The 24,069-nt window shown below is 42.5% G+C and overlaps 1 long non-coding RNA gene across 1 annotated transcript in view; it reads left to right on the top strand.

Moving 5' to 3' along the window:
* Positions 1-24,069, top strand: part of LOC144819422 (uncharacterized) — a 419,348-nt gene that overhangs the window by 378,956 nt on the left and 16,323 nt on the right. The window lies entirely within an intron of this gene.

Genomic DNA, 24,069 nt, shown 5'->3' with positions numbered 1-24,069 from the left:
AGCTTGGCGGTTCGGTCTGCCAGGTCGTTGCCCTGGGAAATGTTGTCAGTGACTTTAATATGTGCTTTACACTTCATGATGGCTATTGCTGTAGGCAAATGTATTGCTTCTAACAGAGCTTGAATGAGGGGACCGTGCTGGATCTTGGCACCGTGTGAAGTTAAAAAACCTCGTTCTTGCCAGAGGACTCCGAAGTCGTGTACAAGTCCGAATGCATAACGGGAATCTGTGTATATGTTAACTTTCTTGTTCTTGGCTAGAATACAAGCTTGGGTCAGAGCAATGAGCTCTGCCGCTTGGGCTGACAGGGTGTCAATACGATGTGTTTCTATGACATCAGTTTCTGTTGTTACTGCATATGCAGCCACTAACTCTCCTGTGCTTGTTCTCATACATGAACCATCCACATAAAGTGTCAGGTCTGGATCTGGTAATGCGGTGTCTGTCAAGTCTTGTCTGGGTTTCGTCATGATGGTAATGACTTCGACACAGTCATGTGCCAAAGGGTCTGTCATATTTAATGGCAAAAGTGTAGCTGGATTCAATGTGTTAAAGCGTCTGATTTCTATGTGTGGCTGAAATAATGTCAATTCATAACCTGTTAGTCGTGCTATAGTCAAGTGCTGAGTCTGTGTACGGTTTAAAAGAACTTCCACGGAATGTGGAACTTGTACTGTCAATTGGTGTCCTAACACTATAGAATCACTTTGTCTGATTGCTAGAGCTGTTGCTGCTACTGATTTCAAGCACGCAGGCAAAGCCTGGGCTACTGGATCTAATGTGCTGGAGAAATAGGCACACGGTTTGTGTGACCCTGCTTGGTCTTGAGTGAGGACTGACAATGCAGTACCTTCACGTTCTGTGACAAATAGTGTAAAAGGTTTGCTGTAACTTGGTGTCGCTAAGACTGGTGCTTGACATAAAGCTTTCTTTAATTCGTCAAAAGCCTGTGTATGTTCCTGAGTCCAAGGGAGGACAGTCGATGACGCTGCCTCCTGTGTTGTCAACTGTATAAGTGGCTTGGCTAGAAATGCATACTGAGGGATCCATTGTCTACAATAAGAAGTGAGGCCTATAAAGGCCCGCACCTCCTTCTGTGTTCTGGGCTGTGTCATATTTACAATTAACTGGATACGGTCGGGTGTTAGCTGTCTCCCCCATTTGGACAGCAAGTGCCCAAGGTAAACCACTTGCTGAACACAGAATTGCAACTTCGAAGGGGACACCTTGTGTCCCTTGTCAGCCAGAAATTGTAAGACTGTCAGTGAGGCATGTTCACATTCGTGTTCACTTCCAGCGGTGATCAACAGATCATCGACGTACTGGAGTAGGGCAGTATTGTCAGGCATGTGGATACTGTTGAGCTGTCTTTTCAATGCTTGGCTATAGATGCTGGGGCTTTCTGTGAATCCTTGAGGTGCGCGTGCGAATTTAAAGCTTCGACCATTTAAACAGAATCCGAAAAGGTATTGGCTATCCGGATTAATGGGGACACTAAAGAAGGCGTTCTTCAGATCAATTACAGTAAAGAACGTGGCTTCAGAATCAATTGCAGTCAATAAAGACGATATGTCTGGGACCACAGGATACTGTGGCACAATGCATTTATTCAATTCGCGCAAATCGATCACTAATCGATAAACTGGTGGTGCACTTGGATCAGTGCGTTTAAGAATCGGAATGATAGGGGAATTACAGCTATTGGAGTCGGTCTCTACAACCACTCCTTGGGCAATGAGTTCGTCAATGATTTTCAGTAAAGCCACTACAGCATCTGGTGGTAACTTGTATTGTCGAATTCGGGGTAAGACAACTCCTGGCTTGAGTGTAACTCGATATGGTGTAATGTGCATACAACCTACATCAGTTGGGCTTTGTGCCCATAACTGTGCAGGAACATTCTGTAACCTGGGATCAATATCTCTCAACACATAGTGACCTTTAAAGTCACGTAAAAATAATCTAACTCCTTCCGGAGAACAACATATGACTGCTCCTAGAGCCTTCAGTGTCTTGATACCTAACAAGTTTTCTGGACATGATTTCGTAAGCAATAAGTCTGTAGTTTGTGATAACGGACCAATTGCTAGAGGAACTAGTTTTGATACTTCATTAATAATAGGTTTTCCTGAAAAACCAAGGGAAACATTCTGTGAGCCTGAGAGGGGTGCCCCTGGAACCTCGTCGTGACTTATCGTTGTTCTGCTTGCCCCTGTATCAATCAAAAACTTTCTATCTTTCCCTAATACCTGACTATGTACATAAGGACCCTCTTGATCTACAGGAATCTCAATGAGAGGCAAGCCAACTTCCCTCTCTAGGCTGTTTCATGTGTATCGCTGATACTCGGGATAGTCAGTTTGGGCATACTGGTACATCTGCTGAGTTGCGTGTTGTGTTGAGGCAATTGGCTGTGGCTGGGGTACCGCTATGGTCTGTACTGTCTGTTGTGGAGCATGCATAGGCTGTACATTCTGGGGTACGTGTTGGTGGACCTGATCCTGTCTAGGAGGACGCGGTCTCTCCTTAGTTTTGCCTGTTGCTATATTGTATTTTAAAACAGTGCATTCATTTATATAATGGCCTGGCTGTTTGCAGTAGTTGCATGTCCCTTTAACGGGAACTGCTGACTTATTGGACTGTGTCATGCCGTTTTTCTGACTGTCAGCTGGAACTGACTGAGCAACTAACATTTTCATTTTTGTGTCTTTCATACGTCTTTGTTCATGATCATGTTCTTCCCTGACTCTGTTCTGGTGGTACTGTAACATTTGTAACATCTGGGAAGGCGTGTTTGCTTGCCATGTGCTCTCGACTTTTAATACACGATTCTTAACTTGAGGCAAGGAATTCTCAACTAGTTTCATTACAAAAAGATGTGGGTATGACTCACTACTTGGTTTCAGGCCACTATTAATATTAAAACATTTCTCAAACCTAGAATAAAAATCACTAGTGTCTTCATCGGGTTTCTGTTTGCAGGCTGAGATTGCACCCCAGTCTTCCTTTTTAGTTGACAATAATCTTGGCAGAACCTGTACTAACAATCCTGGTAATGCTTTAGTTTTGTCCCCAAGCCCTAGACCTGGGGTTCGAGCCGTTTCTTCATTCTCTAATGCAGCCCAATCAATCTTTTGCTCTCCCACCTCCCAGTCTTTTTCTTTGAGTTTCTCGTAAATACCGGCAGGCAGTAATACTTTCAATATTTTCATAATGTCGGGATAGGTATAGTCTCCCATAAGTAACATGTCTTTTATTTCACGGTGAAAACCTGCTGGATCTTTATCATTACTAGGTACTATCTTCTTCATTTCTAATAATTCCATTTTAGATAACGGTGTGTACACGAAAACACGTCTAAGGGTGTCATCGGCATTCTGGACTGGATGTACTTCTCGTAAGGGATTCTGTCGGTCGAAGTAAAACATTTTCCTTTCTGGGGGTGGGGTTGAAACAAACTGTGGGTTCAAGAAAGCACAATATCTGTGTCGCTGTTCTAGAATTACTTTAATTAGATCGGTACCTAGACCTCTCCATTTATTCATGAGTAGTTCTATTAGTACATCAGATAAGGGACTTGGGTCAGAACGTTGGCATTTATACAATAAAAGAAGGTGTTGTATCATGTACATACCAGCCAGTCGCTGTTCGTCTGGGGACAGATTCAAAAAGGTTTGTGCTACTGTGTCATCATTATACTTACTAGAATTGTCAGCCCATTGCACTGCTGACCTGGCTAATTCTTGTTCATCCATAGAATTGAGTACATGGTACCCCATCCGATGTTGAAGTACCTTATCGGCAGCCTGAAATAGATGTTCAGGTGTTTTCGGATTTGACATAGCAGAGTGAAAAAGTCACTTGCTTTCTGGGCGTAACGTTTTATCAAAGGATCTACCCTTACCTACATAGGCTATCGTGTCTTGACTTATTTGCTGCGATGTTTCTACTGTTTTCTCTGATTCATCCTCCTCCTGGGAGGAGGCTAGATCGTCTGATTCGAGTGGCTCCTCAGTTTCTCGACGAGCATGTATATCTAGGATTTCTTTACGGACCTTTCTAACCATAGCATGTATACTTTTCTCTCTATCATGTTTACCCTCAGCCATGTTCTGACTCCATCTGTTCAATTTATCCATCTCACTTTGTGGAAATCCTGCCTGATCTTGTTCTCTTATCAGACAATTTACCAAAAATCGCATAATTAAACCTTTGTTCTCAATTTTCTGACGTGACATGGCGTCACCAACACTCTCGGGTCCTTCTCCTGTTCTAATAAAGTGATACATTTTGTCTAGATGTTCTGGCATTTCTGGTAACATTATCAGATAATCTGTAACTCGTCTTAAGCGTAAGGACGCTAACAACATGGGTCCTGACGTACCAGGCACAGTGTCGTATCTACAATCTGTAAGCTGTTGTCTGAGCTGTTCTGCTGCGGCACCTTTAGGTGTCCGCGCCATTGCGAAATCTCTCATTGTCACTCGATGTAACTGCGGCGGGGTTCGAAAACCTCCAGATGCGCCTCCTGAGCCGGAGGCTTGACCATAACCTGGCTGCGTTGGGACCTGAACTATGCCAATCCCAAAAGGATTAAGGGTATTTCTAGGGGGTGCAAGATTCGGGACCAAAGCTGCAGCGAGGACCTGCTGTTGCGGACCCGGGGGCTGCTGATTATGGGGTGCAGGTACATGTGGGACGGGTACATGGGCAGGTGCATGAGTATAAGCTGGGGCTGCATCATCCAGTGGAGAAGTGTGGCTCACTGGTTAGAGGAGGCAGACCTGGAAGCAGACGTCAGCCCGGGACCAGGGTTCAATTCCCGGCTCGGCGGGGTCTTGAGTCCTAAAAAAAAACAAAAAACATCCATGGACTTGACAATTCTCGCTCCGGTGCCTACTCGATTCACGGGTTCACACTCTGCGACTCTGGGCAATAGCTTGCTTAATCTCCACAACGGCCCCTCGCGGCGGGATGCCTGGCTTTCACCTTGCGGATACCCTGCCGGGGTTATCTCACAGGGGAATACCAGGACGGGTTCCCTAAGCAAGCGCTTAGAAACCGCTTGGTGATTTGCGCTATATAAATTCCTGTACATTTACATTTACATTTACATCCAAATAGGAAGAAAGAAAAATCTCTGCTGCGGTCTTGTGACGTGATTTAGTCGGAACCAATGGAAGGGGCAGATTCTTTGGTACTTCTGGGGTCGCCTTGGGCAGGCCCTCGGCCCGAACTGGATACATGCCATTATTAAGCGTACTTAATTGTCGGTCTACTTGTTCTGTTCGAACTCGTATACCTTCCTTGACTAATTCGTTTTCTCGAGTCTTTTCTGAATCTTCTCTATGTTTCTCTGCTTTTCTGAATTCTTTTTCTGTGCGTCTATGTGATTCTTTACGCCATAATTCTATGGCGTCTTTCTGTGACTGTCGGGCTTTCTTTTTCAATAATGCTTCCTCTACTCTCATGATGCACTCGGCATCCCATGTTCCTGAAACAGGCCATTTATATTTCTCCTCTAAGTGTTTGGTATAATCGACCCACAAGTCTAAGTACAGTATGGCATCTAAGCCATGCTTGTGGTACATAAAGTGCCCTGGAGTGTCCCTAGGTGGAACAGGTACTGCTTCTTCTAGAATCCCCTTCTTAGTTCCTAACCGTCGTAACTTACTGAACAGCGGCATTTTTGAACCTTGATACTTGATACTTATTCGAACTCGAACACCATAAATACAATATACACAGTAATGTAGATCAAACAATCACTCATACCACGACATTAAAACCACATATTAACTAGTAACATTTACTGGATGTACTGCTAAACAGCACAGATACACTGCTAAACAGTGCAGACCGGGTCTATGTACCCAAACCCGTCTCGACCGGGGCAAACTAATGCACCCGTCTAGATGCGTCCTCAGCAAAGGTACTCACCGGGAAGCACGGAACAGAAGGCCTCGGAAAACTCGACACTGGACTGGACTCGACTCGTGACGTAGGTACTTCGGAACTTCGGAACTGGTGGGCCTCAAGACACCTCGGACCTTGCACTCTCGGCTGGACTCGGGTCGGGGTCCTCCGCACTCCTCACCGCCTCGTCTGGGTATCAATCGCAGTCTCAGTCACCTCCGTTGGCCTGAGGGAGATACAGGAAATCCTGTGGATGCGCATGAGTGTCCGTCCGGCTGTGGCAGGGGACTAGGGCTGCAACGCACCGCCGGCGCGTAAGGTGGGGGAGTGTCCCATCTGGGGTGCCAATTTCTGTGGTAAATTAAATTACCTGATATCTAATTTCTATGTGGTAAAGTTCAATAAAATAGCTCAATCAAAATAAGAGACACAGAGTCCGTGGCGTCTGGGTTTTAAGGGGTTTTATTCCATAAAATGGAATTGGTTCGAACCAGGTAGCATGATCCATCACCACGAGGGTTCAGGAAGGGAATCATGGACATGTACAATGATTTATTAACAGTACGCAGTATATATAATATCATTACAGTGGTGATGGGTTCAGAAGGCGTAACGGCTGAAAGAAACAAGATAAGAAACATGTGCGTAACAATATGTAATCAGAAGGCGTGCACAAGGGTGTACACGGAGGTGGGTGCCAGAAACGTCACATAGAAGAAGAAATATTTCAGAATTTCAGTCATAGAAGTGGGTGGATCCCTAGAAGAATCCTGCAGTGTCAGCAGAAATATATGGCAGAGATGCGCGCGCAGCAGCATGACGTGTGACTGACGTGGAACTGGAGGGTGAAGGGGACTTGACATTTAACGCTAGGATTAGAGACAGAAGTCTGGTGGGTCAGATCAACTTGTTCCTAAATCATATCTGGTATTTTGTGTTTGGAGAACGGTATTATCTAAAGAAAAGGTCTCTCGGGCAGAGGCTATTCTATACTGACTGCTAATGCGTGCATGTGTGTCTACGTGTAATGCGAGGGCTATGGGCCTACCATGGCAACAGGAGCTATGAATTACGTACATGGAGATAGAAAAGCCGGGCCCTTTACTCTGCAGCTGGGGGGATATTTACCTAAACTACTAGACAGGAATGTATTTTCGAGGAGCGGAGCAGATAACTTGAAGGCTGAATACAGTTTTGGCAGGCAGTCAAGCAGAGCCGGGCACCACTTGCCGCGTAGAGAGTAAGTCAAAGTTCAGGGATGCAGATGCAGGTCCTCGCTGCAGTTTTCAGAGGCAGAAGTCAGGAAAAAGGCTCGATGGCAGAAATCAGGGCCTTCGCCAGAGCCATGAAAACATGAAAGTGCACCATGTAAATACGGTGGCACGGCACACTTAGGAACTGAATTATCGATCCATTCATGGCGGATTAGAAAGAGGACATGTTAACGTTGGACGCAAATGTATTTGCGTCTTCATAGCGGGTTATGGAGGGAACTTACATGCGCTTTAGGCACATACATGGAGCCATTGGGGTACGTAGTAGGGGACACAATTGAGCATAAAAATTCATATTACCTCAGACGGGCCCCTCTTGATCTTTCTGAAGGGTGGTGCGACCTTCCCACGGCTTGGACCTGCCGTGAATTCATCTCTCCAAACAATGCCCTTGAATTGTATATATATATATATATATATATATATATATATATATATATATATATATACATATATATCCAATATTGCAGTTGCGGTAAATGCTGGTGTGCTGCCAGAACGCTGGTGGTGCTGCCAGAACGCTGGTGGTGCTTCGGAAATAGCGCTACCGCTAGTGCTTCGAACAGGGGTCTCCAACCTTTTCTGTAGTGAGAGCTAATTCTGCTCAAGGAAAGTCCTGCTGAGCTGCTAGCATATTTTATCACTGTCAAATGCCGATATATGTACACTCAAGAGGAACGCCCACCAATCTCTGAAAACAAGTTTTGCCAATATTTGAAATCTTGTCAATAACTAGTCCGTAGGCAGAAAATTGTTATTCCAAAATAAATTAACATTTATTTTTGAACAACAATTTTCTACCTATGGACTGGTTATTGAAAATATTCCAAATATTGGCAAAATTTGCATTCAGAGATTGTTGGGCATTCCTCTTGAGTGTAATTGTTTATTTCATTGCAAGGTGGCCCGAGGGCGGTGGACCACCAGTGTTGTAGCGCCTGTTCTCAAGTTGAAAGTTTACAAAGTGTTTAGAATAATTAACGTGTGGGCCTTTGGGCTAAGCCCTTACCGCTGAGTGATTCTGAATTGTATGGCTGATGATATGTATTAATATTACACTATGACCACCCAAAGCACAATTATCAGTAGTAACCACCCAAAAATTTCAGGTGAAGTTATCAGCAGAATGCTAGGAAAACGTTTATCAATATTAAATGCTTGTAATCAAATAAAAATAAAATCATCACATGCTGTGTGCCACAAAAGGTAAGTACGTCTCCCCAACTCAAATTGAATTATCATTCAGCTAACAACTTTAAATGTGTTTTAGAATTTCAATATTTTGTCCTCATTAGCATATTTGTTTTTGAAAATACACATATTTTTCTATCAAAATCCCCTTCCAATTTGAGCAATCAAACTCAATTTTCCAAAAGAAAAATCTTTTCTGAAAAAGCATAATTTTTTCCTTTAAAAATCAAATCAGTTTTAATTGTTAGAAAATACACAGTCCCTAAATATCAGCTTTTTGTTTTCATTGAGTACCGCCATGTAAAAATGTCTCTCATGGACAAATTATGCTTCAAATACCCAGGTATGGGAATTATAGGCCATGCTTCCTCATCAAACACTACGAATTCCTCTGTTATGCCAATAATGCCCACCATTAAACCAGGGCTACCACTTTGCCACAGCTGGATGCCCAACATACATCAGTTATGGCCATTGTTATGGGAGAAGCGGTTGCCACTCTGTCAGGAATGGCTAAAAGCAGGCCAGTAATGCTCTTAATATGTCAGTGATGGCAGCAAATATGTAATTACTAGACTTGTATGCCCAAAATAGTCAAGGACGAAAATATTATGGCTATGGCAGAATTATTCCATGAATGGGCACAATTGCGTCAGAGATAATACTCTTAAGATGGAGACCAGCATACATATTTGGCAGTCCTTGACGCTAGGACGGAGTAGCTTTAAGGAATCAACACTGTTTATTTGGGCCGGAAACAATGTCACACACCCACACAAAAATGAATGTGATGCTTTTAATTTTCTCTGCCCTGGATGCATACTCTCTTCTCCTCAGCTCTTTGGTTGATCATGCTCCCAACTAACCCATTTTCACTCTAGTTCTTACAGTCTCACCCTTTGGTGTGTCAGCCCTGGTTACTGCTGCTACTATTCGTTGATGTCACACAAAGTGTGACTGATCGAGCAGGGCGGATAACATGGCCAATCTCCTTCTTAGGTAGATTTAAGGTAGATAAAGATGGTTCATGTGGCAGACCCATAGGCCAACGCTGCAGCTTCCACATGCTTCAACACCCTCCGAATACTCAGCAAGACCTTCAAATGGACCCACCCCCAAATCAAGGAAGACCTTCAACCATGCACTCATCACCAGCAGGCTGACCTACTGGAATGCCCTCTATGCCGGAATCAACAAATCTCTACTCCACAAACTTCAGACTGTCCAGAACGCCGCAGCCAGACTCATCCTCAGCATCCCACGACAAGACCACATTACCCAGCATATATGAGCACTCCACTGGCTCCCCGTCGAAAAAAGAGTGACCTTCAAGCTGCTCTTACACACCTATAAAGCCCTCCACAACACCGGAACCCCAATACCTCAACAAAAGAATCTCCTTCTACACCCCAAAAAGAAACCTTGCTCCGCTGACCAGGCCTTGGCCGAAATACCCTGCATCCACAGAACCAGTACAGGAGGCACACCCTTTTCCTACATCATGGCCAAGACCTGGAATGAACTCCCCCTCAGCATCAGATAAGCCCCACACTGAAAGCATTCAGAAGGAGCCTCAAGACCTGGTTTTTTGAATGACCAGAGCTGCCCAAATCCCCCCCACACACTCCCCCAGCGCCTTGAGACCCTCACAGGTGAGTAGTGCGCACTATAAATCTCTGATTGATTGGTTGATAGGTCACCACAGTGTGTGTTTGAGTGTTATCAACAGGCCCTGCCATAGGTTTGGCTGTCTGTAACTCTTAAGGGCAGTGAAATGAGCAATGCTGCCTTCTTTAATATAAACAGAATCTCTGAGATTGGCTTGGTTTGGCTTCACCTCTGAGAGCTACATTGAGGGTGCTGGTGAACTACTAGTAGCTCCCGAGCTACTAGTTGGAGACCCCTGGCTTAGAATATGAAAAAAAGTTCCCCAACCTTCCTCTGATTAAGGAGCTTGCACTCGTGTTGTGGGTATTGCTCCCGTTTATTTCAGGATTTGCATCAGTAACATGGTGGAACACAAGAGGGACGCGTTTCGGCAGTCACGCTGCCTTTCTCGACCTAAAATGCATCAAACTGGGAACTTCTTTTAAAACTTTCACATGTTTAAAAATAGAAGATACACGCCACTATTACGCCTCTGGTATTTCATATACTTGTGGGAACACCAACAATGCTTCTTGCACAAGATAAAAACATTTACAAAGAAACAGCGCAACATAGTAAGCCCCATACAGTAGATTTTCACAAGGCGACTTAACATGTGTGCTTTTTAATTTTTGTGCTTTACAGTTTATAATTTCAGAAATGTCCCATCATGCCTCACTCCATGTTGTGAAAAACCCGAACTGGATTTAAGCTTGCTTATGGGTGGTCCGTGAATGCATCACAATTCCTAATTTAAAATCCCAAATGACACAACTCTGCCGGTTTATGTACCGTTATTACAAGCATTATCGCTCACCATATGTTTCAAACAATCCTTGTGGCACGTTCCCGAGAGCAGCAAGCTTTCAGCTCGAGAGCAGCTCAATTTAAGGACATAAGTATCCAATTTCAAAGATGATGTTTTACTCATGGTGGCGATCTTGTACTTCTTCAAAAATCCACTCCTAGTATCCGGTGCAAATGTATCCCGATAAACAGTAGTTGCGTCCCACAACACCACTGCTGCTAGGGTCAGTGCCCAATGCAGAGCCCAGCTCCATTTCACGGGTGGTGATACCAGGGTGAGGGAGCACCATTTGTGCTGGTAATACAGTACCCGCCAAGGGAGCTTCGGCTCCCAGCGTATGAACCATAACTTCCACGTATGCCCTTCTCCTCATCTCCATTGCCACACCCTAGAATGGGGGCACGCCTGCCTCAAGATCCAATATTGCAGTTGCGGTAAATAATGGTGTGCTGCCAGAACGCTGGTGGTGCTTCGGAAATAGCGCTACAGCTAGCACTTACAATATGAAAAAAAGTTCCCCAACCTTCCTCTGATTAAGGAGCCTGCACTTATGTTGTGGGTATTGTTCCCGTTTATTTCAGGATTTGCATCAGTAACATGGTGGAACACAAGAGGGACGCGTTTCGGCAGTCACGCTGCCTTTCTCGACCTAAAATGCATCAAACAGGGAGCTTCTTTTAAAACTTTCACATGTTTAAAAATAGAAGATGCACTCCACTATTACGCCTCTGGTATTTCATATACTTGTGGGAACACCAACAATGCTTCTTGCACAAGATAAAAACATTTACAAAGAAACAGCGCAACATAGTAAGCCCCATACAGTAGATTTTCACAAGGCGACTTAACATGTGTGCTTTTTAATTTTTGTGCTTTACAGTTTATAATTTCAGAAATGTCCCATCATGCCTCACTCCATGTTGTGAAAAACCTGAACTGGATTTAAGCTTGCTTATGGGTGGTCCGTGAATGCATCACAATTCCTAATTTAAAATCCCAAATGACACAACTCTGCCGGTTTATGTACCGTTATTACAAGCATTATCGCTCACCATATGTTTCAAACAATCCTTGTGGCACGTTCCCGAGAGCAGCAAGCTTTCAGCTCGAGAGCAGCTCAATTTAAGGACATAAGTATCCACTTTCAAAGATGATGTTTTACTCATGGTGGCGATCTTGTACTTCTTCAAAAATCCACTCCTAGTATCCGGTGCAAATGTATCCCGATAAACAGTAGTTGCGTCCCACAACACCACTGCTGCTAGGGTCAGTGCCCAATGCAGAGCCCAGCTCCATTTCACGGGTGGTGATACCAGGGTGAGGGAGCACCATTTGTGCTGGTAATACAGTACCCGCCAAGGGAGCTTCGGCTCCCAGCGTATGAACCATAACTTCCACGTATGCCCTTCTCCTCATCTCCATTGCCACACCCTAGAATGGGGGCACGCCTGCCTCAAGATCCAATATTGCAGTTGCGGTAAATAATGGTGTGCTGCCAGAACGCTGGTGGTGCTTCGGAAATAGCGCTACAGCTAGCACTTACAATATGAAAAAAAGTTCCCCAACCTTCCTCTGATTAAGGAGCCTGCACTTATGTTGTGGGTATTGTTCCCGTTTATTTCAGGATTTGCATCAGTAACATGGTGGAACACAAGAGGGACGCGTTTCGGCAGTCACGCTGCCTTTCTCGACCTAAAATGCATCAAACAGGGAGCTTCTTTTAAAACTTTCACATGTTTAAAAATAGAAGATGCACTCCACTATTACGCCTCTGGTATTTCACATAATGGTGGGACCACCGACAATGTTTCTTGCACAAGATAAAAACATTTACAAAGAAATAGCGCAACATAGTAAGCCCCATACATTACATTTTCACAAGGCGACTTAACATGTGTGCTTTTAAATTTTTGTGCTTTACAGTTTATAATGTCAGTAATGTCCCATCCTGCCTCATTCCATGTTGTGAAAAACCTGAACTGGATTTAAGCTCGCTTATGGGTGGTCCGTGAATGCATCACAATTCCTAATTTAAAATCTCAAATGACAAATGGTACCAGGTACCTCCCATAAGCGCCACAGAGCTGCGTTGCGGAGTGTTGTAAAAAGGGGTGTGGACCATGAAGACCTCTCTGCAACGCAGCTTCCTGGCACATACTGGAGGTACCTGGTGGGCTAGTTGGCCCCCAGGGACCCTCAGGATTGAATAGGAATTAATTCCCCAACTTAAAACGCACCACAGGGCTTGTTTGCACACATGTCACCTCAGGCTCCACCCCCTTCCTTCACTACTGTGCAAACGTGCCCCCTGGTGAGTTGTAAGTTGGGGAATTAAATACCCTTCAATACTGAGGGTCCCTGGGGGCCAACTAGCCCACCAGGTACCTCCAGAATGCGCCAGGGGGCTGCGTTGCAGAGAGGTGTGCAGAGGCCATGCCCCTTTTTACACCTCTATGCAACGCAGCTCTGCGACACTTACTGGAGGTACCTAGTGGGCTAGTTGGACCCTAGGGACCCTCAGAAATCCAGGGGACTTAATCTCCCAACTTATAACGGCCACATGGCGCGTTTACACAGTGGTGAAGGGAGGGGACCTTGCCTGAGGTGACATGTGCAATCACGCCCTGTGGCGCGTTTTAAATTGGGGAAATAATTCCCCTTTAATCCTGAGGGCCCCTGGGAGCCAACTAGCCCACCAGGTGCTTCCAGTAAGTGCCACTGCGCTGCGTTGCAGAGAGGTGGTCTAGGCCGTGCCTCTTTTTACACCTCTATGCAACGCAGCTCTGTGGCGCTTACTGGAGGTAACTAGTGGGCTAGTTGGACCCTAGGGACCCTCAGGATTCAAGGGGACCTAATCTCCCAACTTAAAACGGCCACAGGGCGTGTTTACACACTGGTGAAGGGAGGGGACGATGCCTGAGGTGACGTGTGCAAACACGCCCTGTGGTGCATTTTGAGTTGGTGAAATAATTCCCCTTCAATCTTGAGGGCCCCTGGGGGACAACTAGCCCGCCAGGTGTTTCCAGTAAGCACCACAGTGCTGCGTTGCAGAGAGGTGGTCTAGGCCGTGCCCCTTTTTACACCTCTCTGCAACACAGCTCTCTGGCGCTTAACGGGGGAATTTCTAAGGTTTTGTACCTGTGAAATGTCCAACTAACTATAACGCTCCTGAAACCTATGATTTTTTCAGTGAATTTCTAAGGTTTTTTAAATGCTAATTTCTAAATAGAACGTGCCTGAAACCTATGGTTTGTTTCTGTGAAATATATATATATTCATTGAAAAAACCATAGGTTTCACACACGTTATAGTTAGGAATTAGCATTTAAAAAACCATGCAAATTCATTGAAAAACCCTAGTTTTCACATGTTATAGTTAGCTGAACATTTCTCTCATACAAAACCTTTGAAATTCCTCCGTTATAGTTAGCTCATCTAACTATAACTTGCGCGCCCGCAATGCACTGCTGATGACATCACATATAACATCACTCATAACATGGTCAGTGATATCACTCATGACATCACTGATGGCATCTCAAATGACATCACAGATGACATCACTGATGACATCATCCACTGAATGTGTGTCTTTCTGAAAAATAAATATTTTTATATATGTATATCTAAAGGTCGATGGAAGAATAAATAGGTAAATAAGTGTCTAAATGGATGTTTTTTGTAAATTTCATTGTATAACTGACTTATTAAGTGTATCTTAGTGAATACATATATTAGCGAGTAATGTTTAAATATGTAAATATCTGTATCAGTGTATAAGTGGCTGCATGGGTTGGTGAGTAGCTACACGAGTGTCTATTTGGGTTATTAGTTGGTTTTTTGAGTATCAGAATGAGTATCTGTATAGTTTGGTGGCGGGTATTACTTAGGGCACAGATGCATGAATGACTGACTCACTGTTTGTATGTGTTTCGAAGACAGCATATGTGCAGGACTGCACCGGTGGATGAATGTGTGTATGGGTGTGCTAGTGAGTGAATGACTGCCTCAATAGTGTCTTTATGAGTAAGTACATATGTTTTAAACAAGTATGTGTGAGTATCGATGTATATAAGTAAGGATATATGACAGTGACAGATTCAAAAAGTTCCTCAATAAATAAGTATGTGTTTCTATCACTGATTGTTTAAGAGAGTAAGTATGTGTACGTTTCTATAAAAGTAAGTGTAGTGGTGTGTGTATAGCTGTATATGCAAACAAATGGACGTTTGATAGTTTATTTGCATGTGTGAGTATGTGTGTGAGTAACTGTATGGATGACTGTTGGTGTGTAACAGTATTTATAAGTATATGAGTACATATGATGAGTGAGTACATGTATAAGTGACTATATAGAACTGTTGGTGAATGAGTGCATGGGTATGTAGATGGCGGAATTACTGAATTGGTTGTTGGTAAGTGAATTTGTATCTCTATTTTTTTTTTTTTTACTTTCTATTTCTGAAGGTGTGTATCAAAGGTTATATTACACCAAAAGGAGGTCTGCCATTCTTTCACAAGGATGCTATCATCAGTGATTTATTCCATAAAATGGAATTGGTTCGAACCAGGTAGCATGATCCATCACCACGAGGGTTCAGGAAGGGAATCATGGACATGTACAATGATTTATTAACAGTACGCAGTATATATAATATCATTACAGTGGTGATGGGTTCAGAAGGCGTAACGGCTGAAAGAAACAAGATAAGAAACATGTGCGTAACAATATGTAATCAGAAGGCGTGCACAAGGGTGTACACGGAGGTGGGTGCCAGAAACGTCACATAGAAGAAGAAATATTTCAGCATTTCAGTCATAGAAGTGGGTGGATCCCTAGAAGAATCCTGCAGTGTCAGCAGAAATATATGGCAGAGATGCGCGCGCAGCAGCATGACGTGTGACTGACGTGGAACTGGAGGGTGAAGGGGACTTGACATTTAACGCTAGGATTAGAGACAGAAGTCTGGTGGGTCAGATCAACTTGTTCCTAAATCATATCTGGTATTTTGTGTTTGGAGAACGGTATTATCTAAAGAAAAGGTCTCTCGGGCAGAGGCTATTCTATACTGACTGCTAATGCGTGCATGTGTGTCTACGTGTAATGCGAGGGCTATGGGCCTACCATGGCAACAGGAGCTATGAATTACGTACATGGAGATAGAAAAGCCGGGCCCTTTACTCTGCAGCTGGGGGGATATTTACCTAAACTACTAGACAGGAATGTATTTTCGAGGAGCGGAGCAGATAACTTGAAGGCTGAATACAGTTTTGGCAGGCAGTCAAGCAGAGCAGGGCACCACTTGCCGCGTAGAGAGTAAGTCAAAGTTCAGGGATGCAGATGCAGGTCCTCGCTGCAGTTTTCAGAGGCAGAAGTCAGGAAAAAGGCTCGATGGCAGAAATCAGGGCCTTCGCCAGAGCCATGAAAACATGAAAGTGCACCATGTAAAGACGGTGGCACGGCACACTTAGGAACTGAATTATCGATCCATTCATGGCGGATTAGAAAGAGGACATGTTAACGTTGGACGCAAATGTATTTGCGTCTTCATAGCGGGTTATGGAGGGAACTTACATGCGCTTTAGGCACATACATGGAGCCGTTGGGGTACGTAGTAGGGGACACAATTGAGCATAAAAATTCATATTACCTCAGACGGGCCCCTCTTGATCTTTCTGAAGGGTGGTGCGACCTTCCCACGGCTTGGACCTGCCGTGAATTCATCTCTCCAAACAATGCCCTTGAATTGTATATATATATATATATATATATATATATATATATATATATATATATATATATATATATACATATATATCCAATATTGCAGTTGCGGTAAATGCTGGTGTGCTGCCAGAACGCTGGTGGTGCTGCCAGAACGCTGGTGGTGCTTCGGAAATAGCGCTACCGCTAGTGCTTCGAACAGGGGTCTCCAACCTTTTCTGTAGTGAGAGCTAATTCTGCTCAAGGAAAGTCCTGCTGAGCTGCTAGCATATTTTATCACTGTCAAATGCCGATATATGTACACTCAAGAGGAACGCCCACCAATCTCTGAAAACAAATTTTGCCAATATTTGAAATCTTTTCAATAACTAGTCCGTAGGCAGAAAATTGTTATTCCAAAATAAATTAACATTTATTTTTGAACAACAATTTTCTACCTATGGACTGGTTATTGAAAATATTCCAAATATTGGCAAAATTTGCATTCAGAGATTGTTGGGCATTCCTCTTGAGTGTAATTGTTTATTTCATTGCAAGGTGGCCCGAGGGCGGTGGACCACCAGTGTTGTAGCGCCTGTTCTCAAGTTGAAAGTTTACAAAGTGTTTAGAATAATTAACGTGTGGGCCTTTGGGCTAAGCCCTTACCGCTGAGTGATTCTGAATTGTATGGCTGATGATATGTATTAATATTACACTATGACCACCCAAAGCACAATTATCAGTAGTAACCACCCAAAAATTTCAGGTGAAGTTATCAGCAGAATGCTAGGAAAACGTTTATCAATATTAAATGCTTGTAATCAAATAAAAATAAAATCATCACATGCTGTGTGCCACAAAAGGTAAGTACGTCTCCCCAACTCAAATTGAATTATCATTCAGCTAACAACTTTAAATGTGTTTTAGAATTTCAATATTTTGTCCTCATTAGCATATTTGTTTTTGAAAATACACATATTTTTCTATCAAAATCCCCTTCCAATTTGAGCAATCAAACTCAATTTTCCAAAAGAAAAATCTTTTCTGAAAAAGCATAATTTTTTCCTTTAAAAATCAAATCAGTTTTAATTGTTAGAAAATACACAGTCCCTAAATATCAGCTTTTTGTTTTCATTGAGTACCGCCATGTAAAAATGTCTCTCATGGACAAATTATGCTTCAAATACCCAGGTATGGGAATTATAGGCCATGCTTCCTCATCAAACACTACGAATGCCTCTGTTATGCCAATAATGCCCACCATTAAACCAGGGCTACCACTTTGCCACAGCTGGATGCCCAACATACATCAGTTATGGCCATTGTTATGGGAGAAGCGGTTGCCACTCTGTCAGGAATGGCTAAAAGCAGGCCAGTAATGCTCTTAATATGTCAGTGATGGCAGCAAATATGTAATTACTAGACTTGTATGCCCAAAATAGTCAAGGACGAAAATATTATGGCTATGGCAGAATTATTCCATGAATGGGCACAATTGCGTCAGAGATAATACTCTTAAGATGGAGACCAGCATACATATTTGGCAGTCCTTGACGCTAGGACGGAGTAGCTTTAAGGAATCAACACTGTTTATTTGGGCCGGAAACAATGTCACACACCCACACAAAAATGAATGTGATGCTTTTAATTTTCTCTGCCCTGGATGCATACTCTCTTCTCCTCAGCTCTTTGGTTGATCATGCTCCCAACTAACCCATTTTCACTCTAGTTCTTACAGTCTCACCCTTTGGTGTGTCAGCCCTGGTTACTGCTGCTACTATTCGTTGATGTCACACAAAGTGTGACTGATCGAGCAGGGCGGATAACATGGCCAATCTCCTTCTTAGGTAGATTTAAAGTAGATAAAGATGGTTCATGTGGCAGACCCATAGGCCAACGCTGCAGCTTCCACATGCTTCAACAATTCCCCTTTAATCCTGAGGGCCCCTGGGAGCCAACTAGCCCACCAGGTGCTTCCAGTAAGTGCCACTGCGCTGCGTTGCAGAGAGGTGGTCTAGGCCGTGCCTCTTTTTACACCTCTATGCAACGCAGCTCTGTGGCGCTTACTGGAGGTAACTAGTGGGCTAGTTGGACCCTAGGGACCCTCAGGATTCAAGGGGACCTAATCTCCCAACTTAAAACGGCCACAGGGCGTGTTTACACACTGGTGAAGGGAGGGGACGATGCCTGAGGTGACGTGTGCAAACACGCCCTGTGGTGCATTTTGAGTTGGTGAAATAATTCCCCTTCAATCTTGAGGGCCCCTGGGGGACAACTAGCCCGCCAGGTGTTTCCAGTAAGCACCACAGTGCTGCGTTGCAGAGAGGTGGTCTAGGCCGTGCCCCTTTTTACACCTCTCTGCAACACAGCTCTCTGGCGCTTAACGGGGGAATTTCTAAGGTTTTGTACCTGTGAAATGTCCAACTAACTATAACGCTCCTGAAACCTATGATTTTTTCAGTGAATTTCTAAGGTTTTTTAAATGCTAATTTCTAAATAGAACGTGCCTGAAACCTATGGTTTGTTTCTGTGAAATATATATATATTCATTGAAAAAACCATAGGTTTCACACACGTTATAGTTAGGAATTAGCATTTAAAAAACCATGCAAATTCATTGAAAAACCCTAGTTTTCACATGTTATAGTTAGCTGAACATTTCTCTCATACAAAACCTTTGAAATTCCTCCATTATAGTTAGCTCATCTAACTATAACTTGCGCGCCCGCAATGCACTGCTGATGACATCACATATAACATCACTCATAACATGGTCAGTGATATCACTCATGACATCACTGATGGCATCTCAAATGACATCACAGATGACATCACTGATGACATCATCCACTGAATGTGTGTCTTTCTGAAAAATAAATATTTTTATATATGTATATCTAAAGGTCGATGGAAGAATAAATAGGTAAATAAGTGTCTAAATGGATGTTTTTTGTAAATTTCATTGTATAACTGACTTATTAAGTGTATCTTAGTGAATACATATATTAGCGAGTAATGTTTAAATATGTAAATATCTGTATCAGTGTATAAGTGGCTGCATGGGTTGTGAGTAGCTACACGAGTGTCTATTTGGGTTATTAGTTGGTTTTTTGAGTATCAGAATGAGTATCTGTATAGTTTGGTGGCGGGTATTACTTAGGGCACAGATGCATGAATGACTGACTCACTGTTTGTATGTGTTTCGAAGACAGCATATGTGCAGGACTGCACCGGTGGATGAATGTGTGTATGGGTGTGCTAGTGAGTGAATGACTGCCTCAATAGTGTCTTTATGAGTAAGTACATATGTTTTAAACAAGTATGTGTGAGTATCGATGTATATAAGTAAGGATATATGACAGTGACAGATTCAAAAAGTTCCTCAATAAATAAGTATGTGTTTCTATCACTGATTGTTTAAGAGAGTAAGTATGTGTACGTTTCTATAAAAGTAAGTGTAGTGGTGTGTGTATAGCTGTATATGCAAACAAATGGACGTTTGATAGTTTATTTGCATGTGTGAGTATGTGTGTGAGTAACTGTATGGATGACTGTTGGTGTGTAACAGTATTTATAAGTATATGAGTACATATGATGAGTGAGTACATGTATAAGTGACTATATAGAACTGTTGGTGAATGAGTGCATGGGTATGTAGATGGCGGAATTACTGAATTGGTTGTTGGTAAGTGAATTTGTATCTCTATTTTTTTTTTTTTTACTTTCTATTTCTGAAGGTGTGTATCAAAGGTTATATTACACCAAAAGGAGGTCTGCCATTCTTTCACAAGGATGCTATCATCAGTGATGTCATCAGTGATGTCATTTGAGATGTAATCAGTGATGTCATGAGTGATGTCACTGACCATGTCATGAGTGATGTTATATGTGACGTCATCAGCAGTGCATTGCGGGCGAGCAAGTTATAGTTAGCTGAGCGAACTATAACGGAGGAATTTCAACGGTTTGTATGAGAGAAATGTTAAGCTAACTATAACGTGTGTAAACTAGGCTTTTTTCAATGAATTTGCATGGTTTTTTAAATGCTAATTCCTAACTATAACGTTTGTGAAATCTATGTTTTTTTCAGTGAATTTCAAAGGTTTTGTAAATGATAAGTTATAAATGTATTAATTATTATGTCTTTCTTTTTATACTAATTTCTTATATTTTTAATATAAATATTTATATGTATTTAATTTTTTAGATTATATTTCATATTCTTATTAAAAAATAATAACAAAACGAAATTGCAAAGTAATTTTTGGATTAATTATTGCTTGACCTCGGTTGCAAGTGTAACACAACTCCAGCAATACTCTGGGGCCCTATGCTCACAAAGCTGTATCAATCCTTACACCTGCTTCAAGCATGTGCAAGGTTTTGACACAGCATAAGCTCAAAAGTGACTGAATGAAATGTTATACATTTCACTCAGTCACTTTTAGGAGGCGTTGCTGCACCCCCTTCTGCACAGGAAAGCCTCTTCTGGCGCAGGGCTTTACAATGTAATGCACCCTCCAGATACGTCACATTGTTAATAGCACACACCATGGCACATCTTTTGCACCACCGCTGTGTCTCAAAAGTGATACAACGGCTGTGTAAAAGACGCACAAGGGGATTGTAAATCCACCCCTAACACATACAAATTCACCCAGGCAGTTTCACCAGCAGCGCAAATTGAGGCATAGACTTCTAACATATTTATGTACATGTTACATTCAAGTGCTTCGCACATACTACAGTATACTATAGGTAAATACCTTATAGATTTATGCTGTACCACTTCCTTATAGCTCTGCACTTTCACATTCTCCATACACTAGTAATATATTCATTCATTCATTTATGAACTACACATTCATTCTGACAAACTTTTACACACTAACATAGAAATATAGTTCTTTCTTTGACCAGTGAATCTAGTTCTAAAAAGAACTGGTTTTTTTGTTTTGGATTTTTTTGTGTGTTTTCTCAACAAATTCCAACCTGAACAAAAGAATGAAAAAAAGAACAACAAATGTCGAGGACAGCAATGATCCTGTATCCTGCGTTTTATCTGGTCGATAGACTGATCCCCATAACACAAACGTTTATCGCAATAAATGCAAAGAAATTTAACTTTAGCAAAGTCAGAATCAATGTGTGGGTGTGGACTGCTTGCTGAAAATACTGCGATGAGTTTTAATGGGGTAGACCCTAAAAACTATCTGACCTGGGTCAGTTGAACAGGTACGTAAACAATGGTCAGAGTCTATTGCTTTTGAGAACATCAAATGTCACAAGTAAACACGTTTGTGTAACATATTTCAAAAGAGCCCATAGATATAGTGCATATTTATTTCAGCACGTAGTAGAAGTAGGGTATTCAGTGTTAATATGTATCAAAAAATGATGAGGTCAAACAGCCATATATACAAGCATATCAATTAATTCATTGACTCACATAACTTTCTAACCCAAAAAAAAATGGAAAACAATTCATTGATAGTTCCTCATATGGATAGCTTGTAGTTATCAAGGATCATCACATGATGGAAACATGGTAATACTTCAGCGCGCTCATAGTGATGTAGAAAAGGGAGTAGTTGGAGAGGATGGGTGTGATGGGATACAGGTGGGGACTGGGTAAAGGTGTTGTGACCATAAAACAATCACAGTGAAAATCAGTATAGCCTTTACAGTCTGATTTAGATCAAATAGTTCCGTATATCTCTTTTACATAGGATCCGTTTTATTCCATGAATCTTTCCTATGTGTAGAGTAATGATATGATCTGGTCTACGTTTCGACCCCGGTGTTAAGGGTTGTTGGGAACCTCATGATGGGGTCTTCATCAGGACAAGGACAGGAGCGCTTTGCGTATAGCCATCCTGTGGCTTTTGGGATAGGACCAGCATCGGTTCCTATGTTGTATCGGGAATTTGGGTCGAGGAGACTTTCCAGTCGCTGTTTATGATCTTTGCACTTTAGTCGTCAGCGTCCGTGGGGGTGCGCCAATAGGTCACACGTTCCTGGTAGTTCTGGCACTTCACTAAAGAGTTCGTCTACACTTCCTGCACGGTCGGCTGTCAGACTGTAACTGTCTGACAGCCGACCGTGCAGGAAGTGTAGACAAACTCTTTAGTGAAGTGCCAGAACTACCAGGGACGTGTGACCTATTGGCGCACCCCCATGGACGCTGACGACTAAAGTGCAAAGATCATAAACAGCGACTGGAAAGTCTCCTCGACCCAAATTCCCTATACAACATAGGAACCGATGCTGGTCCTATCCTAAAAGCCACAGGATGGCTATATGCAAAGCGCTCCTGTCCTTGTCCTGATGAAGACCCCATCATGAGGTTCCCAACAACCCTTAACACCGGGGTCGAAACGTAGACCAGATCATATCATTACTCTACACATAGGAAAGATTCATGGAATAAAACGGATCCTATGTAAAAGAGATATACGGAACTATTTGATCTAAATCAGACTGTAAAGGCTATACTGATTTTCACTGTGATTGTTTTATGGTCACAACACCTTTACCCAGTCCCCACCTGTATTCCATCACACCCATCCTCTCCAACTACTCCCTTTTCTACATCACTAGGAGCGCGCTGAAGTATTACCATGTTTCCATTATGTGATGATCCTTGATAACTTCAAGCTATCCATATGAGGAACTATCAATGAATTGTTTTCCATTTTTTTTTGGTTAGAAAGTTATGTGAGTCAATGAATTAATTGATATGCTTGTATATATGGCTGTTTGACCTCATCATTTTTTGATACATATTAACACTGAATACCCTACTTCTACTACGTGCTGAAATAAATATGCACTATACCTATGGGCTCTTTTGAAATATGTTACACAAACGTGTTTACTTGTGACATTTGATGTTCTCAAAAGCAATAGACTCTGACCATTGTTTACGTACCTGCTGAAAATACTGCAGCAGATGATGTGCTTGGTGTAGCAGCAGGTGGTTCTCATGCAACCTCCGTCTTTCAGCTCAAGCAAAGTTCTTGGGGTGCAAGTTCTTCACGTGTCACACCATATTTGCTGTGCCAAAGGAGTATTTTTTACATGGATCACCCCTTGAAAGAGTTTTTGGGCAAATTTTACAGGTTACTTTTGCAGCATTAACCTTTTTTGACCTTCTGGAAAAGTGATAAACTTCCAAATTAGAGCTCCTTTCCTCTTCTTTGGAGCTTGTTCAGGAATTAAATATTCCTCTGAAGAACTGCTGGAAGATGACTCCATTGCTCTTATTATGGCGATCTTCCTTCTATTTGAGAAGATTCTCACAACAAATGCTTCTTTTTAGAAAGTCAAAGTCGAATAATTATAATGGGACGGAACTTTCAACACTCGCAATAGGAAAAGTTACGAACCAATCAAATCTCTACTTTTAAAGTCACATGGCTTTGCGTACGCTTATGATGCGCTTGCGCAGCTCTTTCAATACAAGTACGCATGATCTTCTCCCGCGATTTGTGTAATTCTTTTTAAAAGTAATATAGGATTATTAAAAG

This window comes from Lissotriton helveticus, chromosome 2_1, assembly GCF_964261635.1.
Source record: "Lissotriton helveticus chromosome 2_1, aLisHel1.1, whole genome shotgun sequence".
Classification (NCBI taxonomy): domain Eukaryota; kingdom Metazoa; phylum Chordata; class Amphibia; order Caudata; family Salamandridae; genus Lissotriton; species Lissotriton helveticus.
This window is presented reverse-complemented; position numbering and strand designations above follow the sequence as displayed.